General features: G+C 47.5%; 1 long non-coding RNA gene across 1 annotated transcript in view; it reads right to left on the bottom strand.

Moving 5' to 3' along the window:
- Positions 1-23,356, bottom strand: part of LOC115081401 — a 55,236-nt gene extending 31,880 nt beyond the window's left edge. Inside the window, exon 1 of the long non-coding RNA XR_003853789.1 lies at positions 23,291-23,356. This is a non-coding gene — a long non-coding RNA (uncharacterized LOC115081401). The remainder of the gene's footprint in view (positions 1-23,290) is intronic.

Here is a 23,356-nt window from a genome sequence, read left to right as displayed (position 1 = left end):
TTTCTTTTCTTACATCGATCATGCCATCTGCTACACAGTCGATGTCTCTTTACACAATGGCACCATCCATACCTCCTTTCCAAAAGCCATCCACATTGATGCACAAGTCATCGGGAAAATTTAAGCATACATTGCCAAGACCTTCAACTGCAGCCACTGAAACTACTGGTTCAGAAGCAGCACTGCATAACCTTCTCACTAAGAGATACCAGGAGCTGTTGGCTTCCTTGCCTACCATTCCAGGGCAAGAGGAGGAGGAACAGGAAATTTCACCTGACCCACTGCAGGGACCTTCTGGTACACACCCACCTCAGAAGCCTACACCTGCTCCATACCAAACTCCAACTTCTGATACTTGGTCTGACACCGCATCTGAGCCCTCATCAGAGGAATTTATGTCCGACCATTCACCACCTCAGTCCAGAAAGCAGTCACCTCCAGAAGACCTCTCTTTTTCATCATTTCTACAGGAAATGGCAGAGTCTATACCGTTTCAATTACAAGCTGAGAAAGATGAGAGACAACAGACCCTGGAAATACTACAGTTTGTAGATCCCCCTAAGCACAATCTGGCTATTCCCATCCATGAAGTGCTACTGCAACTCCAGCAGCGGATTTGGGAGCATCCCTGCGCAACTCCTGCAGTAAACAAAAGGGTAGATTCCACGTATCTCGTACAACCTGCACCAGGGTATCACAAAACTCAACTTCCTCACCATTCATTTGTAGTTGAATCTGCACAAAAGAAGTCTTGGAGGACAAGAACCCATGCCTCAATTCCTTCAGGAAAGGACAATAGGTTCTTAGATCAGATGGGTCGGAAAATATATCAAGGAGCAATGCTGAACTCAAAGATCTCAGCATACCAACTTTACATGACAACACCAGAGAAATCTCTGGAAACAGATTGAAGAATTTGTACCATCCCTGCCTCCACAACACCAAGAGGCAGCACAAAATATTATTCAAAAAGGTTTAGAAGCAGGGAAGCACGAGGTCAGAGCCGCCTACGATGCATTTGAAACATCTTCAAGAATAGCTGCATCGGGCATTAGCGCAAGGAGGTGGGCCTGGCTCAAGGCCTCTGATTTAAGACCAGAGGTCCAGGACAAACTTGTTGACCTTCCCTGCCAGGGAGATAATTTGTTTGGTACCAAAGTGCAGGATGCTGTTGCTCAATTACGAGAGCACTCAGAAACCCTGAAGCAACTATCAACTCTCCCTCATGATTCTGCAACACATACAAGTCGCAGACCCCCACGTAGGGAGACAAAACGTCCTTTTTACAGGCCAAGAAGATACTATCCTCCCACATATCGGCCAAGGCCTCCTAGGTCTCAACAAAGACCTCAAAAGAGACAGCAAAGGTCGACTAGGCCCCAACCAGCTCCTCAGACAGGACCTGCATCAGGCTTTTGAAATTCAATCCAGGGAACAGGGCCTATACTCCAATCCCCAATCCACCTTACCAGTTGGCGGAAGAATATCCCAATTTTACAAAGAGTGGATGTCAATAACATCCGATCAATGGGTCCTCTCAATAATACATCAAGGATATCGCCTCAATTTCACATCACTCCCTCAGGATTTTCCACCGAAGTATTCTCATCTCAACAAAAATCACATACTCCATTTACAAATAGAATTATCCGCTCTTCTGAAAGCCAGGGCTGTGGCGCACGTGCCACAAAGTCAGAAGGGCAGAGGATTCTACTCCCGGTATTTCCTCATTCCAAAGAAAACTGGAGGTCTACATCCCATCCTAGATCTCAGAAATCTCAACAAATTCTTAAAAAAAGAAAAGTTCAGGATGGTTTCTCTAGGAACCATGCTTCCACTTCTGCAAAAGGGAGATTGGCTTTGTTCTCTGGATCTTCAAGATGCTTATACACACATTCCAATATTTCCTCTCATCGCAAGTACCTGCGCTTCACAGTAGGCCATCAGCATTTCCAATACAGAGTGCTGCCATTCGGCCTCGCTTCTGCTCCCAGAGTATTCACCAAATGTCTGGCAGTAATAGCAGCACACTTACACAAGCAAGGTGTTCATGTCTTCCCTTATCTAGGAGCTGTCACTTCTCTACATCACACAATTGCTGTACTTCAAAAAATGGGTTTTCTGATCAATTATCAAAAATCCCACACTACTCCTTCTCATCTACTCCAGTTCATAGGAGCAGAATTGAACACCATCATTGCAAAGGCCTTTCTACCTGAAGATCGTGCAGAAACACTGTCCCTGTTGGCAAACTCAATTTATTCACGACAACAAGCAACAGCGCATCAGTTTCTCACCTTACTAGGCCACATGGCCTCCACAGTTCATGTCACTCCTATGGCAAGGCTAGCCATGCGAGTAACCCAATGGACTCTAAGATCACAATGGAGCCAAGCCATTCAACCACTGTCCTCTCCAATTCAGGTAACCCACCAACTACGTTCATCCCTACGATGGTGGACGACCAAGGACAATATACGCAAGGGCCTACCCTTCCAAAAACCAGTTCCACAGATAACGTTAACTACAGATGCATCCACCTTGGGTTGGGGAGCTCACATAGACAATCTCCAAACTCAAGGGACTTGGACAAAACTCGAAGCAACATTTCAAATCAATTTTCTGGAACTTCGAGCTATACGTTATGCGCTGCATGCGTTCAAGGACTGCCTTTCACACAAGACTGTTCTCATCCAAACAGACAACACAGTAGCCATGTGGTACATCAACAAACAAGGAGGTATGGGCTCGTATGTCCTTTGTCAAGAAGCTGCACAGATTTGGGCCTGGGCCTTGAACCACTCAATGTTCCTCCAGGCTACTTATCTGGCAGGCATACACAATGTAGTGGCAGATCAACTCAGTCGTCAGTTCCAACCACACGAGTGGGCCCTGGATCCCTCAGTAGCGACCAGGATATTCCAAAGTTGGGGACAACCAACCATAGACCTCTTTGCGTCACATCTGAATCACAAAGTGGACAACTTCTGCTCTTTACACAAACAGAAGAACCAGCCAGCCAAGGACGCCTTTGCTCGCCCTTGGAACTCAGGCCTACTATATGCGTATCCCCCGATACCGCTCATACCAAAACCCTAGTGAAGCTACAACAGGACAAGGGAACCATGATACTCATAGCCCCATATTGGCCTCGACAGGTATGGTTTCCCAAACTTCTAGACCTCTCGGTCAGGGATCCAATTCGCCTGGGAGTAGCTCCTACTCTCTTAACTCAAAATCAGGGTCGGTTGCGCTATCCCAACCTTCAATCCCTATCTCTGACGGCATGGATGTTGAAAGCTTGATTTTACAAACCACTCAGTCTTTCAACCAATGTATCTCAAGTGCTTATAGCTTCATGTAAACCTTCCACACGAAAGAATTATTCTTCCAAATGGAAAAGATTTACTTTGTGGTGCAGACAAAACCATATTGATCCTTTCACTTGCCCCACTACTTCTCTTCTAGACTACTTATACCATCTTTCAGACTCTGGTCTTCAGACTTCATCCATAAGAGTACATTTGAGTGCAATCTCAGCTTACCATAACAAAATGGGAGATGCACCTATATCCACACAACCTCTTGTCAGTAGGTTTATGAGAGGTTTAACTCACCTTAAACCACCAATTCAGCCTCCAGTCACTGAATGGGACCTGAATCTGGTTTTAACAGGATTAATGCATTCTCCTTTCGAACCCATAGATTCCTGTGACTTTAAATTTCTCACATGGAAGACTATCTTCCTCATAGCCATTACATCAGCTAGGAGAGTGAGTGAGTTACAAGCACTTGTCACATACGAACCTTATACAAAGTTCCTACATGACAGAGTGGTACTCCGTACACATCCAAAATTCCTTCCCAAGGTAGTTACGGAATTCCACTTGAATCAACCCATAGTTTTACCCACATTCTTTCCAAGGCCTCATTCTCACCAAGGAGAAAGAGCTTTACACACTCTGGACTGTAAACGTGCATTGTCCTTTTATTTAAACCGCACTTCAGCCCTCAGGAAATCCAATCAACTCTTTGTTTCCTATGATCCAAACAAACCGGGTAAAGCAGTGGGAAAACATACTCTATCCAACTGGCTAGCAGATTGCATACAGTTTTGCTATGAAAAAGCAGGCCTTCCTCTCCAGGGGCGAGTAAAGGCACACTCAGTACGAGCAATGTCAACCTCGGTAGCACACTATCATTCAGTGCCAATCCTTGACATCTGTAAAGCAGCAACATGGAGTTCTCTTCACACTTTTGCAGCTCATTACTGTCTGGACAAACAAGGACGACAAGATTCAGCCTATGGACAATCTGTCTTAAAGAACTTGTTTCCAGTCTAATCCCAACTCCTTCTACAACCAATCCACTGTGATCTTCGTCTGACTCATTTCCACAACAACACATCACTGTTGCTTCACTACAAAATGACTCAGCCTCTAGCTTGCTAATCACCCATATGTGAGGACTAGCATCCTGCTTGTCCTGGGATAAAGCAAAATTGCTTACCTTGTAATAGGTGTTATCCCAGGACAGCAGGATGTAGTCCTCACGAAACCCACCCGCCACCCCGCGGAGTTGGGCCTCATACCTTTTATTATTTTATTTTTTGCTAAAGCTTATTGCTACATACGAGACTGAAGTGAGACACCTGTGGCAGAGAATATCATGGCATGCTGGGCATGCTCAGTGGCCTCACTGGGCCAGTCAAAAGTTTCTAGAAACTTTGACAGAAAGACTTCCCGAGCTGGGCTCCATCGGTGACGTCACCCATATGTGAGGACTACATCCTGCTGTCCTGGGATAACTCCTATTACAAGGTAAGCAATTTTGCTTTATGTGCATCAGACGTATAACAGAAATCCCTGACAAATTCAAGTTGTTATTTGACAGATAATTCAGAATTGTCAGAGGTTCCTCTTTGGGATTTTATTGATTTCTGAGCCAGGAAGTTCTCTCTGAACTGATTCTACATTTTGACTCCTGTTCTAAGGCTGATGCTGAGGATAAAATTGTTGGGACCTTATAGGGAAATTATCAAAGAGATTTCTAGGGGTAAAAAGCATTAATTGTGTCCCCCCTCAGTGTGGCTGAGTGGAGAGGTTTGCCAGGGTTGGGGGCAGAGAGGTGATACAGTTGAATACGTTGAATGGAGCCATTCTTGGGGTGAGACGTTAAAGCTAAAAACTCTTCCTGTGCTGCTGGGTAACCCTGGTGATGTCAGGGTAAGTCCAAAAATTTTTTTTTTCCCCAAATATTTTTTATTATCATTTTCAGGGGTTCACAGTCAGAAACAGCAGCCCCAGCGCAGCTGAGATAGTACATAGTTCTTCCACAAAGAGTACATCAGCAAGCTAGGACTCAGTAGCACAATAGCGCCAGTACAACACAAGTGCAGTAATATGTGCTATTCCCAACGCGAACCACCCTTTATAACTAAAGTACCCACCACTCACCTTCATACTATAGAGCCACACACACAACCATGCATTCCACCCCCACCCAGGAGACCGAGCCGAATCCCACATCTCAGGAACACGAAGGATACGATGCATTCAGTTCTAGAACTAATGCCAGTCCAAGGTGTATCCAGCAGGACGTAGGCTGTTTTGCATGTGTTGGGGCAAAAGACCAAAAAAGAGGACCCAGCAAGCACAGTAGATTTTGTCAGGTTTACGATGGCCGACAACAAAGTCCAGCCTTTCAAGGTGCATGAGCGACGCCATCCTCTGATACCAGGCTGTAATAGGCGGTTGCATAGTCGGTTCTACCCACATGGATAGAATGGTGCGGCAAGCCAGCAGAACAGCACATCTGCCAAACCGATCCAGGGAGGGGCGATGTGGGTGGGAGCCATGAAGAAGAACTGCGCCAGCTTTTGTGACCGGTGCTCCAGTACATTTTTGATAACCTCCAGCACTGAAGACCAAAACCCATCCAGGGTCGGGCAGTCCAGCAGGCGGTGTAACAAATGTCCGTCATGAGACGCACACTTTATGTAGGATGGGGAAGGTAAACATTTCATGTGGAACCGCCAGACGTCATCACAGATAGTTGTTGCAGTCCCGGTCGCTAGGCTAGCGACCGGGTCCTTACCTTTCTCCTGCCTCCCCCGGTCTCGCTGCAATCCGTTGCTCCTGGGGCCTGCAGGGCCGCATGGCAGCGTCTCTCTCCACGTGGAGACGCTGCCGAAGGACGATTCTGACTCCTCCCACTGCCAGGCAACGCGCGCGCGTGAGCAGGGGGCTCTTAAAGGTCCAGCACCCGGAAGTGCTGAACTGCCCTGTTCCTGACGTCAGACGCTGGCTGGCTATTTAAACCATCGTCTGACTTCCTTGCTTTGCCTTTGCAACGAGGTCGCTCTCCTGAGTGCTTAGTTGCTTCCCAGCGTTGCTTCCAGCTCTGGTTCCTGCTTGTTCCAGCCGTGCCTTGCTTCCAGCTCTGGTTCCTGCTTGTTCCAGCCGTGCCTTGCTTCCAGCTCTGGTTCCTGCTTGTTCCAGCCGTGCCTTGCTTCCAGCTCTGGTTCCTGCTTGTTCCAGCCGTGCCTTGCTTCCAGCTCTGGTTCCTGCTTGTTCCAGCCGTGCCTTGCTTCCAGCTCCGGTTCCTGCTTGTTCCAGCCGTGCCTTGCTTCCAGCTCCGGTTCCAGCTTGTTCCAGCCGTGCCTTGCTTCCAGCTCCGGTTCCAGCTTGTTCCAGCCGTGCCTTGCTTCCAGGTCAGGTTCGGTTTGGTCCTGCTGTGCCTTGGCTCCAGCTCTGGGCTCCACTTGCTGTCTACATATCCTGACTCCAGCTCCGGTTCCTGATTCTCCTTTGTCTTCAGCCAGCCACGAACCTTGGTCTTCTTCACGATTCTCCTTTGTCTTCAGCCAGCCACGAACCTTGGTCTTCTTCACGATTCTCCTTTGTCTTCAGCCAGCCACGAACCTTGGTCTTCTTCACGATTCTCCTTTGTCTTCAGCCAGCCACGAACCTTGGTCTTCTTCACGATTCTCCTTTGTCTTCAGCCAGCCACGAACCTTGGTCTTCTTCACGATTCTCCTAAGTCCCAGCGACTCGGACCCCTACGGGCTCCTCCTGGGGGGGTCTCGGGTTTCCAGGGTGAAGACGCCACCAGTCCGCTCCAGCTGAGTGCCGCCTCCCGGCTTATTAACTCCTGTGGACGCTGTCCACCTCAGCCGGCCCAAGGGTCCACTATTGACTTTACTCATAACATAACAGTTTGCAAAGGCCATGGACTCGGCGGACTCCGCTCCTATGCAGGCCATCCCTGGCATGGCCCAAAGAATCCAGCAGCAACAGCAATGTCTGGAAGTCTTGGCTGCTACGGTGGATCGCCTAGCCAGTCGCTTGGACGCCAATCCTCCACCGCTGGCACCACCCCCGCCTCCACTGGCGGTTCAAGCTCCCGCACAGACTCAGCTTCCAGCGCCTACTCGATACTCCGGGGATGCCAGATCGTGCAGGGCATTTTTGAATCAGTGCTTCATCCGCTTCACGTTGCTACCAGGGCAGTTCCCGTCTGATGCCGTCAAGGTAGCATATATTTTGTCTCTGCTCGATGGGAGGGCTATGCTATGGGCCTCTCCCATGTGGGAGAAACAGGACGCTATGCTGCACAACTTGCAGGATTTCGTGACTCACTTCAAACAGACTTTTGATGAGCCAGCTCGTGCTACCACTGCTACCACTGAAATTCTACAGCTACGACAAGGATCCTGCTCTTTGGCGGAGTACGCTATTGAATTTCGTACTCTGGCGATGGAACTCGGCTGGCAGGATGACTGTTTGCGAGGTATTTTCCTGGAAGGTCTTGCAGGTCGTATCAAAGACGAGCTGATGGCTCGCGACCTGCCCCTCACTCTGAACGGGGTGATAGACTTGGCCGGGAGGATTGACCGGCGATTGCAGCAACGAGCTAAGGAGGGTCGAGTTCCTCGTCGGCCTGTCTCATTGGCACCCTCCTTCTCCAGGTCTCTGACTGTACCTCACAAGACACCATCAGCCTCCCACAGCTCCTCAGAGGAACTTATGCAGCTTGGACGGGCACCCCTAACCGAGGAGGAGAAGACACGACGCCGCACTCTGGGCCTGTGCTTATACTGCGGCACTAAGGGTCATTTCCTGGGTCAATGTCCTGCGAGACCGGGAAATGCTCGAGTCTAGGGAGAGATGAGGAGGTTCCCCTAGGCTATGTTCATGCTACTCCTCAATGTACAGTTCCTATAACGCTGGAATATCCAGGTGGCTCCTTGCAGACTCTAGCTTTCATTGATTCCGGAGCCGGAGGGAACTTTATCTGGAGAGAACTGGTACACCAATTAGGACTACCTACTAAGCGCCGGATACCTCCGTTACGGGTTACCTCTATCCGGGGAACCCCTCTACCTGGATCCATTTCTGAAACCACGATGCCTCTCACTTTACGGACGGGAGTGCTTCACACTGAGACAATCTCCTTTTTGCTACTGGATAAATCGGTGCACCCTGTGGTCCTGGGACTCCCTTGGTTGCAACAACATGCTCCGGTGATCCATTGGGACTCTCTCCAAATTGCGCAATGGAGTCCTTCCTGTTTCCAGAATTGCCTGGATCCCGTTCCTAGACCGGAGATATTACTCTCTCACTCTGCCCTGGACCTTCCTTTGCCGTACCAGGATTACGCTGACGTGTTCTCCAAACAAAAAGCTGAACTGCTTCCATGCCATCGGCCCTTCGACTGTGCCATTGATTTACTACCTGGTTCCACTCCCCCGCGGGGTAGGGTATACCCTCTTTCTCTGCCAGAAACCCATGCAATGTCAGACTACATTACGGAGAATCTTGCCAAAGGGTTCATTCGCCCTTCGCACTCTCCTGCAGGAGCAGGATTCTTTTTTGTGTCCAAAAAAGATGGCTCCCTTCGGCCGTGCATAGACTATCGAGGTCTGAACTCCATCACTAAGAAAGATCGCTATCCCTTGCCTCTGATCCCAGAACTGCTCGATAGACTTCAGGGGGCCAAGATCTTTACAAAATTGGATTTACGTGGAGCATACAATTTGGTTCGTATTCGTCCCGGTGACGAGTGGAAGACAGCGTTCAACACGCGAGATGGACATTACGAATACTTAGTAATGCCTTTCGGCTTATGTAATGCCCCTGCTGTCTTCCAGAATCTGATGAATGAGGTACTCCGAGAGATGCTTCATTCTTTCGTCATAGTGTACCTTGATGACGTTCTGATCTATTCCCAAGATCTCTCCTCCCATCGCCAACACGTCAAACAGGTCTTACAGGCTCTAAGAGACAATCATCTATACGCTAAATTTGAAAAATGTCAGTTTGAGCGCGAGTCGCTTCCGTTCTTGGGATATATTGTTTCCTCGTCCGGTTTCCAGATGGACCCAGAGAAGGTGGCGGCCATTGTCAAATGGCCTCGCCCGTCTGGCCTGAAGGCGCTACAGCGATTCCTTGGATTCGCCAATTTTTACAGGCATTTTATACCACATTACTCCCAGAAGGTAGCTCCTCTCACGGCGCTTACTCGCAAAGGGGTTAACGCTCACGATTGGTCCACCATCGCCTCGGCTGCCTTTGAAGACTTAAAACAAGCATTCCTAGACGCTTCCTGCCTACGACACCCAGATCCACAACGACCCTTCATCCTGGAGGTCGATGCCTCGAATCTGGCTGTTGGAGCGGTGCTCAGTCAACACGATACTTCGGGCAAATTGATGCCATGTTCTTACTTCTCTAAAAAGTTTTCGCCTGCTGAATGTAACTATGGCATCGGAGACAAAGAACTCTTAGCCATCAAGTTGGCCTTCGAGGAGTGGAGGCAATGGCTGGAGGGGGCTAATCATCCGGTGACAGTGTACACTGATCACAAAAATTTATTGTACTTGGCCCAAGCTCAACGACTAAACTCGCGGCAAGCAAGATGGTCACTCTTCTTCAGTCGTTTCAATTTCATCCTCAAGTTTCGACCAGCTGAGAAGAACGTTCGAGCCGATGCTCTATCTCGTACCTATCAGCCGGAAGAAGAGGACGACTCTCCACGAACCATCCTGGATCCTGCCTGTGTTCAAATAGCTACCACTTCCATTGCTTCCTCAAATAAGACTACCGTTCCTAAGAGGCTTCGGAGGAAAGTCTTGTCTTGGGGCCATGACTCCTTGACCGGGGGACATGCTGGTAGACTAAGAACATTGGATCTTATAAATCGTTTCTATTGGTGGCCTGGTCTTCGACGTGATGTTTCCCTTTACGTGAATTCTTGCCCCACTTGCGCCCTGCAGAAACCGCTTAATGGCCCTCCGAGAGGGCTTCTACAACCGTTACCTATACCCACGGAACCCTGGACACATATTGCTACTGATTTTATGGTGGAACTCCCGCCTTCGCAAGGCAAGACTGTGGTATGGGTCACGGTGGACCGCTTCTCTAAAATGGCTCACTTTGTGCCTTTGCCCAAATTACCTTCCGCCACTGAACTGGCTTCTCTGTTCACACACCATGTATTCCGTATTCATGGTCTGCCTCAGGACATTGTATCTGACAGAGGCCCTCAATTCACAGCCAGGTATTGGAAAGCCTTATGCAAAAAATTTAAGATCCAGCTGAGTTTCTCCTCCGCTTTCCACCCGCAAAGTAATGGGCAAACCGAACGCATGAATCGTTCATTAAAATTGTTCCTACGAGCGTTCATTAACCACAAACAAGATAATTGGGTGGAGCTTTTGCCTTGGGCAGAATTCGCCTATAATAATCAAATACATACGGCGACGGGGAAATCCCCTTTTCAAATTGTGTACGGTAAACAGCTCAAACCACCGTTACCTCTACCAGTACCAACCTCCTCACCAGCTGCTCAATTGACCGCGGACCAATTGAGTAAACTTTGGTCCTCTACTCAACACCGACTTCAGAAAGTCGCACGCACTTCTAAACGCTACTATGATCGACACCGAAAACCGGCATTCGCTTTTTTCCCAGGCGATCGAGTGTGGCTTAGTACAAAGAACATTCATCTGAGGCAACCTTCCAAGAAGCTCTCACCCAAGTTCTGTGGCCCTTTCCGCGTTGCAGAGAGGGTAGGGCTGGTCTCTTACCGTCTACGACTCCCAACCACTTTACGCATTCATGATGTCTTTCACGTCTCCCTCTTAAAACCAGTGATTCTTTCCAGATTCCACCCCAGGCCTCTTGAAGACGCTTCCATCACTACGGATGAGGATCCTACGTTTCAGGTACGAGAGGTCCTGGATGCTCGCTTCGCCAACAGACGTTGGGAATATTTGCTAGCCTGGGAAGGTTGTGGAGACGAAGACAATACGTGGGAGCCTGCCCGCAACATCTTGGACAAGACTCTTCTGCAGCAATATCATCTGGACCATCCTGACAGGCCAAGCCCTCTGAAGAGGGGGCGTAAAGGGGGGGGTACTGTTGCAGTCCCCGGTCGCGAGGCTAGCGACCGGGTCCTTACCTTTCTCCTGCCTCCCCCGGTCTCGCTGCAATCCGTTGCTCCTGGGGCCTGCAGGGCCGCATGGCAGAGTCTCTCTCCACGTGGAGACGCTGCCGAAGGACGATTCTGACTCCTCCCACTGCCAGGCAACGCGCGCGCGTGAGCAGGGGCTCTTAAAGGTCCAGCACCCGGAAGTGCTGAACTGCCCTGTTCCTGACGTCAGACGCTGGCTGGCTATTTAAACCATCGTCTGACTTCCTTGCTTTGCCTTTGCAACGAGGTCGCTCTCCTGAGTGCTTAGTTGCTTCCCAGCGTTGCTTCCAGCTCTGGTTCCTGCTTGTTCCAGCCGTGCCTTGCTTCCAGCTCTGGTTCCTGCTTGTTCCAGCCGTGCCTTGCTTCCAGCTCTGGTTCCTGCTTGTTCCAGCCGTGCCTTGCTTCCAGCTCTGGTTCCTGCTTGTTCCAGCCGTGCCTTGCTTCCAGCTCTGGTTCCTGCTTGTTCCAGCCGTGCCTTGCTTCCAGCTCTGGTTCCTGCTTGTTCCAGCCGTGCCTTGCTTCCAGCTCCGGTTCCAGCTTGTTCCAGCCGTGCCTTGCTTCCAGCTCCGGTTCCAGCTTGTTCCAGCCGTGCCTTGCTTCCAGGTCAGGTTCGGTTTGGTCCTGCTGTGCCTTGGCTCCAGCTCTGGGCTCCACTTGCTGTCTACATATCCTGACTCCAGCTCCGGTTCCTGATTCTCCTTTGTCTTCAGCCAGCCACGAACCTTGGTCTTCTTCACGATTCTCCTTTGTCTTCAGCCAGCCACGAACCTTGGTCTTCTTCACGATTCTCCTTTGTCTTCAGCCAGCCACGAACCTTGGTCTTCTTCACGATTCTCCTTTGTCTTCAGCCAGCCACGAACCTTGGTCTTCTTCACGATTCTCCTTTGTCTTCAGCCAGCCACGAACCTTGGTCTTCTTCACGATTCTCCTAAGTCCCAGCGACTCGGACCCCTACGGGCTCCTCCTGGGGGGGTCTCGGGTTTCCAGGGTGAAGACGCCACCAGTCCGCTCCAGCTGAGTGCCGCCTCCCGGCTTATTAACTCCTGTGGACGCTGTCCACCTCAGCCGGCCCAAGGGTCCACTATTGACTTTACTCATAACATAACAATAGTATGGTGCAAAATACGAAATTGCAACTCCCTCAGTCCATGATCTGGGATATGAGAGTACGTGGTTTTGAAACAGGTTCAAAGTGCTCGGGTCATCAGTGGATAACCCAACAGAGCTATCCAATATCTGGCCTGCACTTCCAAATGGCGGTGGGAGCGAAAACGTTTACCCAATTTACTGTGTTAGTGACACATGAGGTATCGAAAAAAGGGTTGCAAACAAATGTTCCGAGCCAAAGGTTTCGGTCGTCCAATGAAATCCCTGTAAGTAGTGTCGAGCATGCAGGTAGGCAAAGAAGTGCAGGGGAGAAATCTAGAAAGTATGCAGCAGGGATTGAAATGCTCGTATGGAAAATAATCAGCAGAACCAGGGGTCACGATTTAGAACTCCAGGGGGAAGACTCAGAACCAATGTCAGGAAGTATTTCTTCACGGAGAGAGTGGTAGATGCCTGGAATGCCCTTCCGGAGGAAGTGGTGAAGACCAAAACTGTGAAGGATTTCAAAGTGGCGTGGGATAAACATTGTGGATCCATAAAGCCGGGAGGATGGGAATGAAGAGAAGAGGTATGGGGGTGGCTTGCGGGAATGACGGCTACTACCTGGTGATTAATACCCTTATTCAATAAACATTCACACGGTTAATGCAACTCCAACATTGCTCTATGCTTCAATGGCAAGAGGAAATGTGGAAAAGAAGATTTGCATTCAGGAAACAACCAACAAGATAGCACAGTCTGGGTAAACAAACAAGCGTGGAAGTAGCTTGCTTGTTGCGGCGGTTACTACCCCTAATAATTTAAGCCTGTTACTTCACTTGGAAAGCATATCCAGTGCAGCTCACTGCTTCAATGGCAGAGGAATGAAGAAATGAGGATTTATATTCAGACAACAACCAACAAGGACTGAATTGCATAGTGTAGATAAACAAATAAGCGTGGGAGTAGCTTGCTTATTGCGGCGGTTACTACCCCTAACAAATTAAGCCTGATACTTCACTTTGAATGCATATCCAGTGCAGCTCACTGCTTCAACGGCAGGGGGAAATGAAGAAATAGGATTTACATCCAGACAACATCTAACAAGGCATTGATCTGAGCAGTATGAGTAAACAAAACATCAGGGTAACTTGCTCGATACGACGGTTACTACCCTCAAACATTAAGCCTTATACTTCACTTTGATGCAGTTCCAACACTGCTCTCTGCATCAAAGGCAGAGGTGGAAGGAAATTAGAGTCAAAAAGTTACCAATAAGGGCCCTGTACTCAGCGGTTGGAGTAACAGATAAGTATGAGAAAATAAGAGTGAAAGCTTGCTGGGCAGACTTGATGAGCCTATTGATCTTCTTCTGCTGTCATTTCTATGTTTCTATGTTATCTATGCTTGTACATCCTCGACAAACAGATGAAACAAAAAGACGATGCCCTTCTGGGCCATTTCTTTTTTTTTTTTTTTTTTAATTTATATTTTATTGAATTTTTCATTATTACAAGAAAACAAAATTACAATATGACTTACAGATAAAAGATAAACAATAGGAAATTTCCAACAAATGTATCAACATTCAAAAAATACAAAGAAATTCTACCATATATCTGTAATCATATTGAATAACTCCCAAAGAATCTGTGGGGAGACCAAGGGGAAATTAGAGCAATATCACTAAGAAATATTTATATCAATTATATGCCAAAATTAACTGAACAATGAGTGACACCATCCATTTCTTTCCCAACTACTATTCATAGTTTCTCTAGGATTGAGAATAAGAATCTAAATACAAACGTAATTGCTCAGGTTCATTGAAAACATACTTTGACTCTCTGAAATTTACTATACATCTACAAGGAAAACGTAAAAAATACTTTGCTCCACGCTCTATAGCTTCCTCCCTCATTGCGAGAAACTTTTTTCTTTTCAATTGGGAACTCTTTGCAATATCTGGGAAAATCTGTATTGTATATCCGTAAAACTTCAATTTCTGAAATCTAAAATATGATCTTAGCACTGTATCTCTATCAATTACACTTGCAAATTGAATCAAAAGTGTTGCTCTAGTTTTTTATTTCAGATTCAAAAGATTTCTCTAGAAATTCAGTAATATTTAAGTCCGAATTCACATCTTCATCTAGTTGATTCACATCTTGATTACTCTTATTAACCATTGAGGTACGTTGAGGCAAATAGTAAATCCTCGATAATAATGGTAAATTATCTTGGGAGTATTTCAAAATATTTATCAAATAACTTGAGAATAAATCTTTCGCTGTCATCATCCTGGTCTTTGGGAAGTTTAATATTCTCAGGTTAGCTCTTTTTATCTGGTTTTCAAGCAGTTCCATTTTACTCTCTTGCATTTTCTCCGATGTTATCAAATTCACTTGAATCTTAGCCATATTGTCTACTTTACCCTCCAACAGGGTTATACGTTTTACCAATTTTTCATTCTGCTCCTCCATTTTCCGAGAATTCAATATTGCTTCTTGTACTGTCATAGTCAGTGCATTTATAGATTTCTGCACAGAGAAGAGTATATTTCTAATTTCTTCCAAGGAAGGAGCTAATGTGGGTGTAGAACAAGTAAGCAGTAAAGATCCATTCTGATTTTCTACCTCTGCTGCTGCGCCTTTTTCTCGTTGGTCTATGCGGCGTGCGGTTTCCTCTCCTAACTTGCTGGAGCCCGGTAACACCGGGCTCTCCGAAGAAGCAGAAATATCGTCTGCTCTTCTCTGCAAGTTAGGGGTATGTAGTTCTTGAAGTAGGAACAACTCTCCACCCGCAGGAGCTTCGGGCGTTGTTGGAGCCCCCGGGCTCAAAGTTGTTTCTAAGGTCTGGGAGCCTGGCAACTGCTCATTACCAGCTGCAGCGACTCCTCCCCCGGGGTTCCTCAATGGCGTCTTAGTAAAGGCTGCAACGATACTCGGCTGTCGGATATCTTCAACAGTAGGTAAGCCTTCTCTTACTTTAGCTTTTCTTTTTGTATGCGGCATGTTGCTCAAGCAGGAAAGTCCAAGGAAATTGTACAGAAAAGCAAGAAACATTCAACAAGTCAGGAGCTGCTACCTTCACGTCCTCATTGATCGGCGGCCATCTTGGTCTCTGGGCTCATTTCTTAAAGTGAAGACTACAATCTTGTCCCGGAGGGAAATCGGTGTTGCCCAATAGAGGGAGCAGCAAAGTCGCTGTGCCCCATAGTCCGCAGGCGGCGCACAGCCAACGCCAAGCTTTTATACACGGGTAAAGCAGTTGTCCTAGGAAAGTTCAGAGTGCACAGCATGGCTGGGTTTGCCTTTAGAAGGAACAGGGGCGACCAGGAGAACGTCATGGAAGCAAGCAAGCCTTTGCACAGTAAATATAAGTATCGGTGAGCCACTCTCCCACAAATCGCAGCTGGCAGGCGGCATTATACAATCTGAAATCAGGGAGGCCGAGACCGCCCTGGTCCCTGGTACTCTCTAAGGTGGTGTACGGTATCCGCCTGTCTGTTGGTAAAACACAATATTCACAGTAAAGTGATGACTTATCTGTAAGTTTCAATGCGTGGATGAGACGATGGTGCAGGGAAGAGGGATTCAGCTTTGTAAGGAACTGGGGAAACTTTGGGGGAAAGGGGAGACTTTTCCGAAAGGACGGGCTCCACCTTAACCAGAGTGGAACCAAGCTGCTGGCACTAACTTTCAAAAAGGAGATAGAGCAGCTTTTAAACTAGAACAAGGGGGAAAGCTGACAGTCACTCAGCAGTGCATGGTTCGGAGAAATGTATCCTTGAAGGATACTAATGAAACAGGAGAGTTAGGGCATCCCAACAGAGAGGTTCCATCAAAAGCAAACATAGTTAATATGCCTATATGTAAAACATCACCAAAGCTAATGATTACCGAATTATCCCAAACAACTGAAAAGCAGGTTGTTAAAACAAGTAAAAACCACACTTTGAAATGTCTGTATGCCAATGCCAGAAGTCTAAGAAGTAAGATGGGAGAGTTAGAGTGTTTAGCAGCAAATGATGAGATTGACATAATTGGCATCACAGAGACTTGGTGGAAGGAGGATATAGGGATGTGAATCGTTTTTTGACGATTTAAAATATCGTCCGATATATTTTAAATCGTCAAAAATCGTTAGGGCCACGATACAATACCAATTCCCCCGATTTATCGTCAAAAAATCGTAAATCGGGGGAAGGGGGAGGGCAGGAAAACCGGCACACTAAAACACCCTAAAACCCACCCCCGACCCTTTAAATTAAATCCCCCACCCTCCCGAACCCCCCCCCCCCAAATGCCTTAAATTACCTGGGGGTCCAGCGGCGGTCCGGAACGGTCTCCTGCAATTGAATCGTGTTGTCTTCAGCCGGTGCCATTCTGCAGTCGATCCATTCAGCCGGCGCCATTTTCCGTACGGAAAAAGATTCGCGGCAGGAGATCGCTCCCGGACCCCCGCTGGACCCCCAGGGACTTTTGGCCAGCTTGGGGGGGCCTCCTGACCCCCACAAGACTTACCAAAAGTCCAGCGGGGGTCCGGAACGACCTCCTGCAGTCGAATCGTGTTAGTCTATGGCCGCCGCCATTTTGCGCCGCGATTTTGCAAAATGGCGGCGCAGAATGGCGGCGCAGATTTGTTAGGCAAGTCTTGCCTAACAAATCTGCTTCATTTTTTTGAAGGGGTTAATAAACATGTGGATAAAGGTGAACCGGTAGATGTAGTGTATTTGGATTTTCAGAAGGCGTTTGACAAAGTCCCTCATGAGAGGCTTCTACGAAAACTAAAAAGTCATGGGATAGGAGGCGATGTCCTTTCGTGGATTACAAACTGGTTAAAAGACAGGAAACAGAGAGTAGGATTAAATGGTCAATATTCTCAGTGGAAAAGGGTAAACAGTGGAGTACCTCAGAGATCTGTATTGGGACCGGTGCTTTTCAATATATATATAAATGATCTGGAAAGGAATACGACGAGTGAGGTTATCAAATTTGCGGATGATACAAAATTATTCAGAGTAGTTAAATCACAAGCAGACTGTGATACATTACAGGAGGACCTTGCAAGACTGGAAGATTGGGCATCCAAATGACAGATGAAATTTAGGGGCGGATTTTCAGAGCCCTGCTCGCGTAAATCCGCCCAAAACCGGGCGGATTTACGCAAGCAGGGCCCTGCGCGCCGGTGAGCCTATTTTACATAGGCTCACCGGCGCGCGCAGAACCCCGGGACTCGCGTAAGTCCCGGGGTTTTCGGAGTGGGCGTGTCGGGAGGCGTGTCGGGGGCGGGGCCGGAGCGCACGGCGTTGCGGGGGTGTGTCGGCAGCGTTTTGGGGGCGGGTACGGGGGCGTGGCTACGGCCCGGGGCGGTCTGGGGGCGTGGCCGCGCCTTCCGTACCGGCCCCCAGGTCGCGGCCCGGCGCGCAGGAGTCCCACTCGCGCGCGGGGATTTACGCCTCCCTCCGGGAGGCGTAAATCCCCCAACAAAGGTAAGGGGGGGGTTTAGACAGGGCCGGGCGGGTGGGTTAGGTAGGGGAAGGGAGGGGAAGGTGAGGGGAGGGCAAAGGAAAGTTCCCTCCTAGGCCGCTCCGATTTCGGAGCGGCCTAGGAGGGAACGGGGGTAGGCTGCGCGGCTCGGCGCGCGCAGGCTATACGAAATCGATAGCCTTGCGCGCGCCGATCCAGGTTTTTTAGTAGATACGCGCAGCTCCGCGCGTATCTACTAAAATCCAGCGTACTTTTGTTTGCGCCTGGAGCGCAAACAAAAGTAGGCTATTCGCGCGCCTCTTAAAATCTACCCCTTAATGTGGACAAGTGCAAGGTGATGCACATAGGGAAAAATAACCCTTGCTGTAGTTACACGATGTTAGGTTCCATGTTAGGAGCTACCACCCAGGAAAAAGATCTAGGCATCATAGTGGATAATACTTTAAAATCGTCGGCTCAGTGTGCTGCAGCAGTCAAAAAAGCAAATAGAATGTTAGGAATTATTAGGAAGGGAATGGTTAATAAAACGGAAAATGTCATAATGCCTCTGTATCGCTCCATGGTGAGACCGCACCTTGAATACTGTGTACAATTCTGGTTGCCCGCATCTCAAAAAAGATATAGTTGCGATGGAGAAGTTACAGAGAAGGGCAACCAAAATGATAAAGGGGATGGAACAGCTCCCCTATGAGGAAAGGCTGAAGAGGTTAGGGCTGTTCAGCTTGGAGAAGAGACAGCTGAGGGGGGATATGATAGAGGTCTTTAAGATCATGAGAGGTCTTGAACGAGTAGATGTGACTCGGTTATTTACACTTTTGAATAATAGAAGGACTAGGGGGCACTCCATGAAGTTAGCAAGTAGCACATTTAAGACTAATCGGAGAAAATTCTTTTTCACTCAACGCACAATAAAGCTCTGGAATTTGTTGCCAGTGGATGTGGTTAGTGCAGTTAGTGTAGCTGGGTTCAAAAAAGGTTTGGATAAGTTCTTGGAGGAGAAGTCCATTAATGGCTATTAATCAATTATACTTAGGGAATAGCCACTGCTATTAATTGCATTAGTAGCATGGGTTCTTCTTAGTGTTTGGGTAATTGCCAGGTTCTTGTGGCCTGGTTTTTGGCCTCTGTTGGAAACAGGATGCTGGGCTTGATGGACCCTTGGTCTGTCCCAGCATGGCAATTTCTTATGTTCTTATGTATATAAAGTTAAATATTACATGGGGTCATATTCAGTAGGAAGTGAGTGACAGATGGACTGAGCTGCTCCCTCTCTTGGTAAAACACAATATTCACAGTAAAGTGAGGACTTATCTGTATATAAATCAATATTACATGGGGGTCATATTCAGTAGGACGTGAGTGACAGATGGACTGAGCTGCTATCTCTGTTGGTAAAACACAATATTCACAGAAAGTGAGGACTTATCTGTATATAAAGTTAAATATTACATGGGGGTCATATTCAGTAGGAAGTGAGTGACAGATGGACTGAGCTGCTCTCTCTGTTGGTAAAACACAATATTCACAGTAAAGTGATGACTTATCTGCATATAAAGTTAAATTTTACATGGGGTCATATTCAGTAGGCAGTGAGTGACAGATGGACTGAGCTGCTCTCTCTGTTGGTAAAACACAATATTCACAGTAAAGTGATGACTTATCTGCATATTTAGTTAAATATTACATGGGGTCATATTCAGTAGGAAGTGAGTGACAGATGGACTGAGCTGCTCTCTCTGTTGGTAAAACACAATATTCACAGTAAAGTGAGGACTTATCTGTATATAAAGTTAAATATTACATGGGGGACATATTCAGTAGGAAGTGAGTGACAGATGGACTGAGCTGCTCTCTCTGTTGGTAAAACACACTATTCACATAAAGTGAGGACTTATCTGTATATAAAGTTAAATATTACATGGGGTCATATTCAGTAGGAATTGAGTGATAGATGGAGTGAGCTGCTTTCTCAGTTGGTAAAACACAATATTCACAGTAAAGTGATGACTTATCTATATTATAAAGTTAAATATTACATGGGGGTCATATTCAGTAGGAAGTGAGTGACAGATGGACTGAGCTGCTCTCTCTGTTGGTAAAACACAATATTCACAGTAAAGTGATGACTTATCTGTGTATAAAGTGAAATATTACATGGGTGTCATATTCAGTAGGAAGTGAGTGACAGATGGACTGAGCTGCTCTCTCTGTTGGTAAAACACAATATTCACAGTAAAGTGAGGACTTATCTGTATATAAAGTTAAATATTACATGGGGGTCATATTCATAGGAAGTGAGTGACATGGACTGAGCTGCTCTCTCTGTTGGTAAAAGACAATATTCACAGTAAAGTGAGGACTTATCTGTACTTAGGCGGGCCTCAAGATAGAACAATGTAAGTGAGTAGTTCAGCCCAGAGTCAGCAGCCAGCAGGTGGCGTAAGTCTATCCAAGACCAGTCACGGGACTGAAACCCAATCACCGAGGAACCAGGAGAGACAGAAGGTGCTTGAGCAAGAAAAGGCCAAAGCCTTAAGAGTCCACGTCCAGAAGATAGAGACAGGAGCTTCACTGTCAAGCTCGGATGGAAGCTGACGGCCAATGGTAGATGTGGAAGTATCATAGAACTCTGGACAAGAAAGGGTCTATAGTGAGGTCGTCCGTAGCAATGGTCAAGGCACGGAGAAGGCAGGCATAGTCAAACTTAGCAGTGGTCAAGGCACGGAGAAGGCAGGCCTCAGACGTAGCAATGGTCAAGGCACGGAGAAGGCAGGCGTAGTCAGACGTACCAATGGTCAAGGCACAGAGAAGGCAACATGGTGAGGCAGGCAGAGGTCAGGCTTGGAGAAGGCAACGTGGTCAGGCAGGCAGAGGTCAGGCTTGGAGAAGGCAACGTGGTCAGGCAGGCAGAGGTGAAACTGGGTAGACAAAGCTGGAGATGAACAAGATGAATATGAGGACCAGGAATCAGGAAACACAGGAACAATGAGGAAACTGCAAATAGCTCTCGGAAATTGGAACAGGGAACCAAGGAGATTTGTTGCAAAGTTAACGCTTAGGAGCGCTATCCGAGCTTAAGTACGCTGAGAGCGATGACGTCAGTATCCAGGTCCGCAGCAAGATTCCCGCTGCAGGCCCTTTAAAAGCATCAGAGTTGCGTGCGTGCGTGCGCCTAGGAGGGGGTGCGACGACGCTGGCAGCGTCTCTCCGCAGAGCAAGCAGAGAGGCCCGCTTGGAGGAGGAATCCTGGCTGGAGATCCCAGGCAACACGGCAGGGCCAGGGACACTGGCAAGGGCCCGAGATCGGAGCCAGCAGCCGACTGCCGCCAGCGATTGAGAACTGAGCGCTGAGGTCTGTCAGAAAAGGTGAGAGGGCCGCGCTGTGGGTCTCCCACGGGGTGGCAAACGTAACACCCTGACACATTTTACTCAATGGGAGGGGGCTTGGCGGGGGTTGGGGGGTTTGCACGGCTCAGATTTTGAATATTGACCTGTACACTTCTATATATTTCTTTATAACAAAAACAAATTCCCTTCATCTTATACATAACTGAGAGTAGGAGAGTGTAAATGATATTTATTATTTCCATAAGAACATAAGAAGTGCCCTGCTGGGTCAGACGAGGTCCATCAAGTCCAGCATCCTGTCTGACAGTCACAGTCTGGGGCACAAGTACTAGTATTTCTTCACGGAGAGGGTGGTGGATGCCTGAAATGCCCTTCCGGAGGAAGTGGTGAAGACCAGAACTGTGAAGGACTTCAAAGGGGCGTGGGATAAACACTGTAGATCCATAAAGTCTAGAGGACGTGAATGAAGAGTGGGTGGCTCACGGGAATGACGGCTACTGCCTGGAGATAATGCCCTTATTCAATAAACATACACATGGTTAATGCGACTCCAACATTGCTCTAAGCTTCAACGGCAAGAGGAAATGTGGAAAAAGATTTGCATTCACAAAAAAGCAGGGAGTAACTGGCTTGTTACGGCGGTTACTACCCCAAACCAAATAAGCCTGGTACTTCACTTTTAATGCATATCCAGCATAGCTCTCTGCTTCAACAGCAGGGTAGAATGACTGATACATCACGCATATCCAGCATAGCTCTCTGCTTCAACGGCAGGGGAGAAAGTCTCATAGTTCACTTTCAATGCATATCCAGCATAACTCTCTGCTTCTACGGCAGGGGAGAAAGTCAGATACTTCACTTTCAATGCATATCCAGCATAACTATCTGCTTCAACGGTAGGGGGAATGAAGAAAGTAGATCTATATACAGACAACAACCAACAAGGTCTGAATTATTTAGTCTGGGTAAACAAATAAGCATGGGTATAGCTTGCTTATTGCGGCGGTTACTACCCCTAACTAATTAAGCTAGATATTTCACTTAGAGGCAGTTCCAACACTGCTCTCTACATTAATGGTGGGGGTGGAAGGGAAATAGAATCAAAAGGTTACTAAGAGCCAAGAGTAACAGATAAGAATGAGAAAAAAAAAAGTGCAAACCTTGCTGGGCAGACTGGGTGGGCCATTTGGTCTTCTTCTGCCGTCATTTCTATGTTTCTATAATAGTTGATCCATTTCTTGTATCTCACTCCCAGGGATAAGCGCCGGCTTTCCTGACTCCACCTGGCTAATAACTCTTTATGGACTTTTCCTTCAGGGGCTTCTCCAATCCTCTTCTGAACCCCCCATGCTACGTCCCTTAACCGCGTCCTCCTGCAACAGATTCCATCGCTTGATTGTGCTGCGAGTGGAAAATACTTCCTATGGTTGGAATTAAATCTGCCGCTTGCTACTATCATGGGATGTCCCCTAGTCCTATTGTTACTGAAAGGGTAAATAACCGTTCCCTATTTACCCGTTCCACCCCACTCCTGATTTATAAGTCCCAATCATATCCCCTTCTCTGCCTTCTCTTCCTCCACAAGTCTCTCTGTAGAATATACTGAGAGAGCTCAGAGATTTACATCTAAAATGTGTTGCATAGGGCAGGCTTTGCAATTTGAGATTTTGGCAAATGTAAGAGAAAGAATAAATAAGAGATCGGGGAAGACAGGAGAGAACGGGATCAGGACCACAAACAGAGGAAGGGGAAGGGGAAGGGGAAGAAAGGAGCAATCTCTTATCTGTACAGACAGATTGCAGATCTGCATCTGAGAAACTCCACATTCTGACCGCTAATGATTTATATGCAAACAAAGAAAGCAAAGCAAAAGAGAGAGATTCTTCTACCTGCAAAGCTTGTGATCACTTTCTTCAGTTGCTGAGGGTATCTCAGTGGGAAAACCAATCTCAGGT

The sequence above is a fragment of the Rhinatrema bivittatum genome, unplaced genomic scaffold (assembly GCF_901001135.1).
Source record: "Rhinatrema bivittatum unplaced genomic scaffold, aRhiBiv1.1, whole genome shotgun sequence".
In the NCBI taxonomy this organism is placed as follows: domain Eukaryota; kingdom Metazoa; phylum Chordata; class Amphibia; order Gymnophiona; family Rhinatrematidae; genus Rhinatrema; species Rhinatrema bivittatum.
Note: the sequence above shows the minus strand (reverse complement) of the source record. Positions and strands in the feature narration are given on the sequence as shown.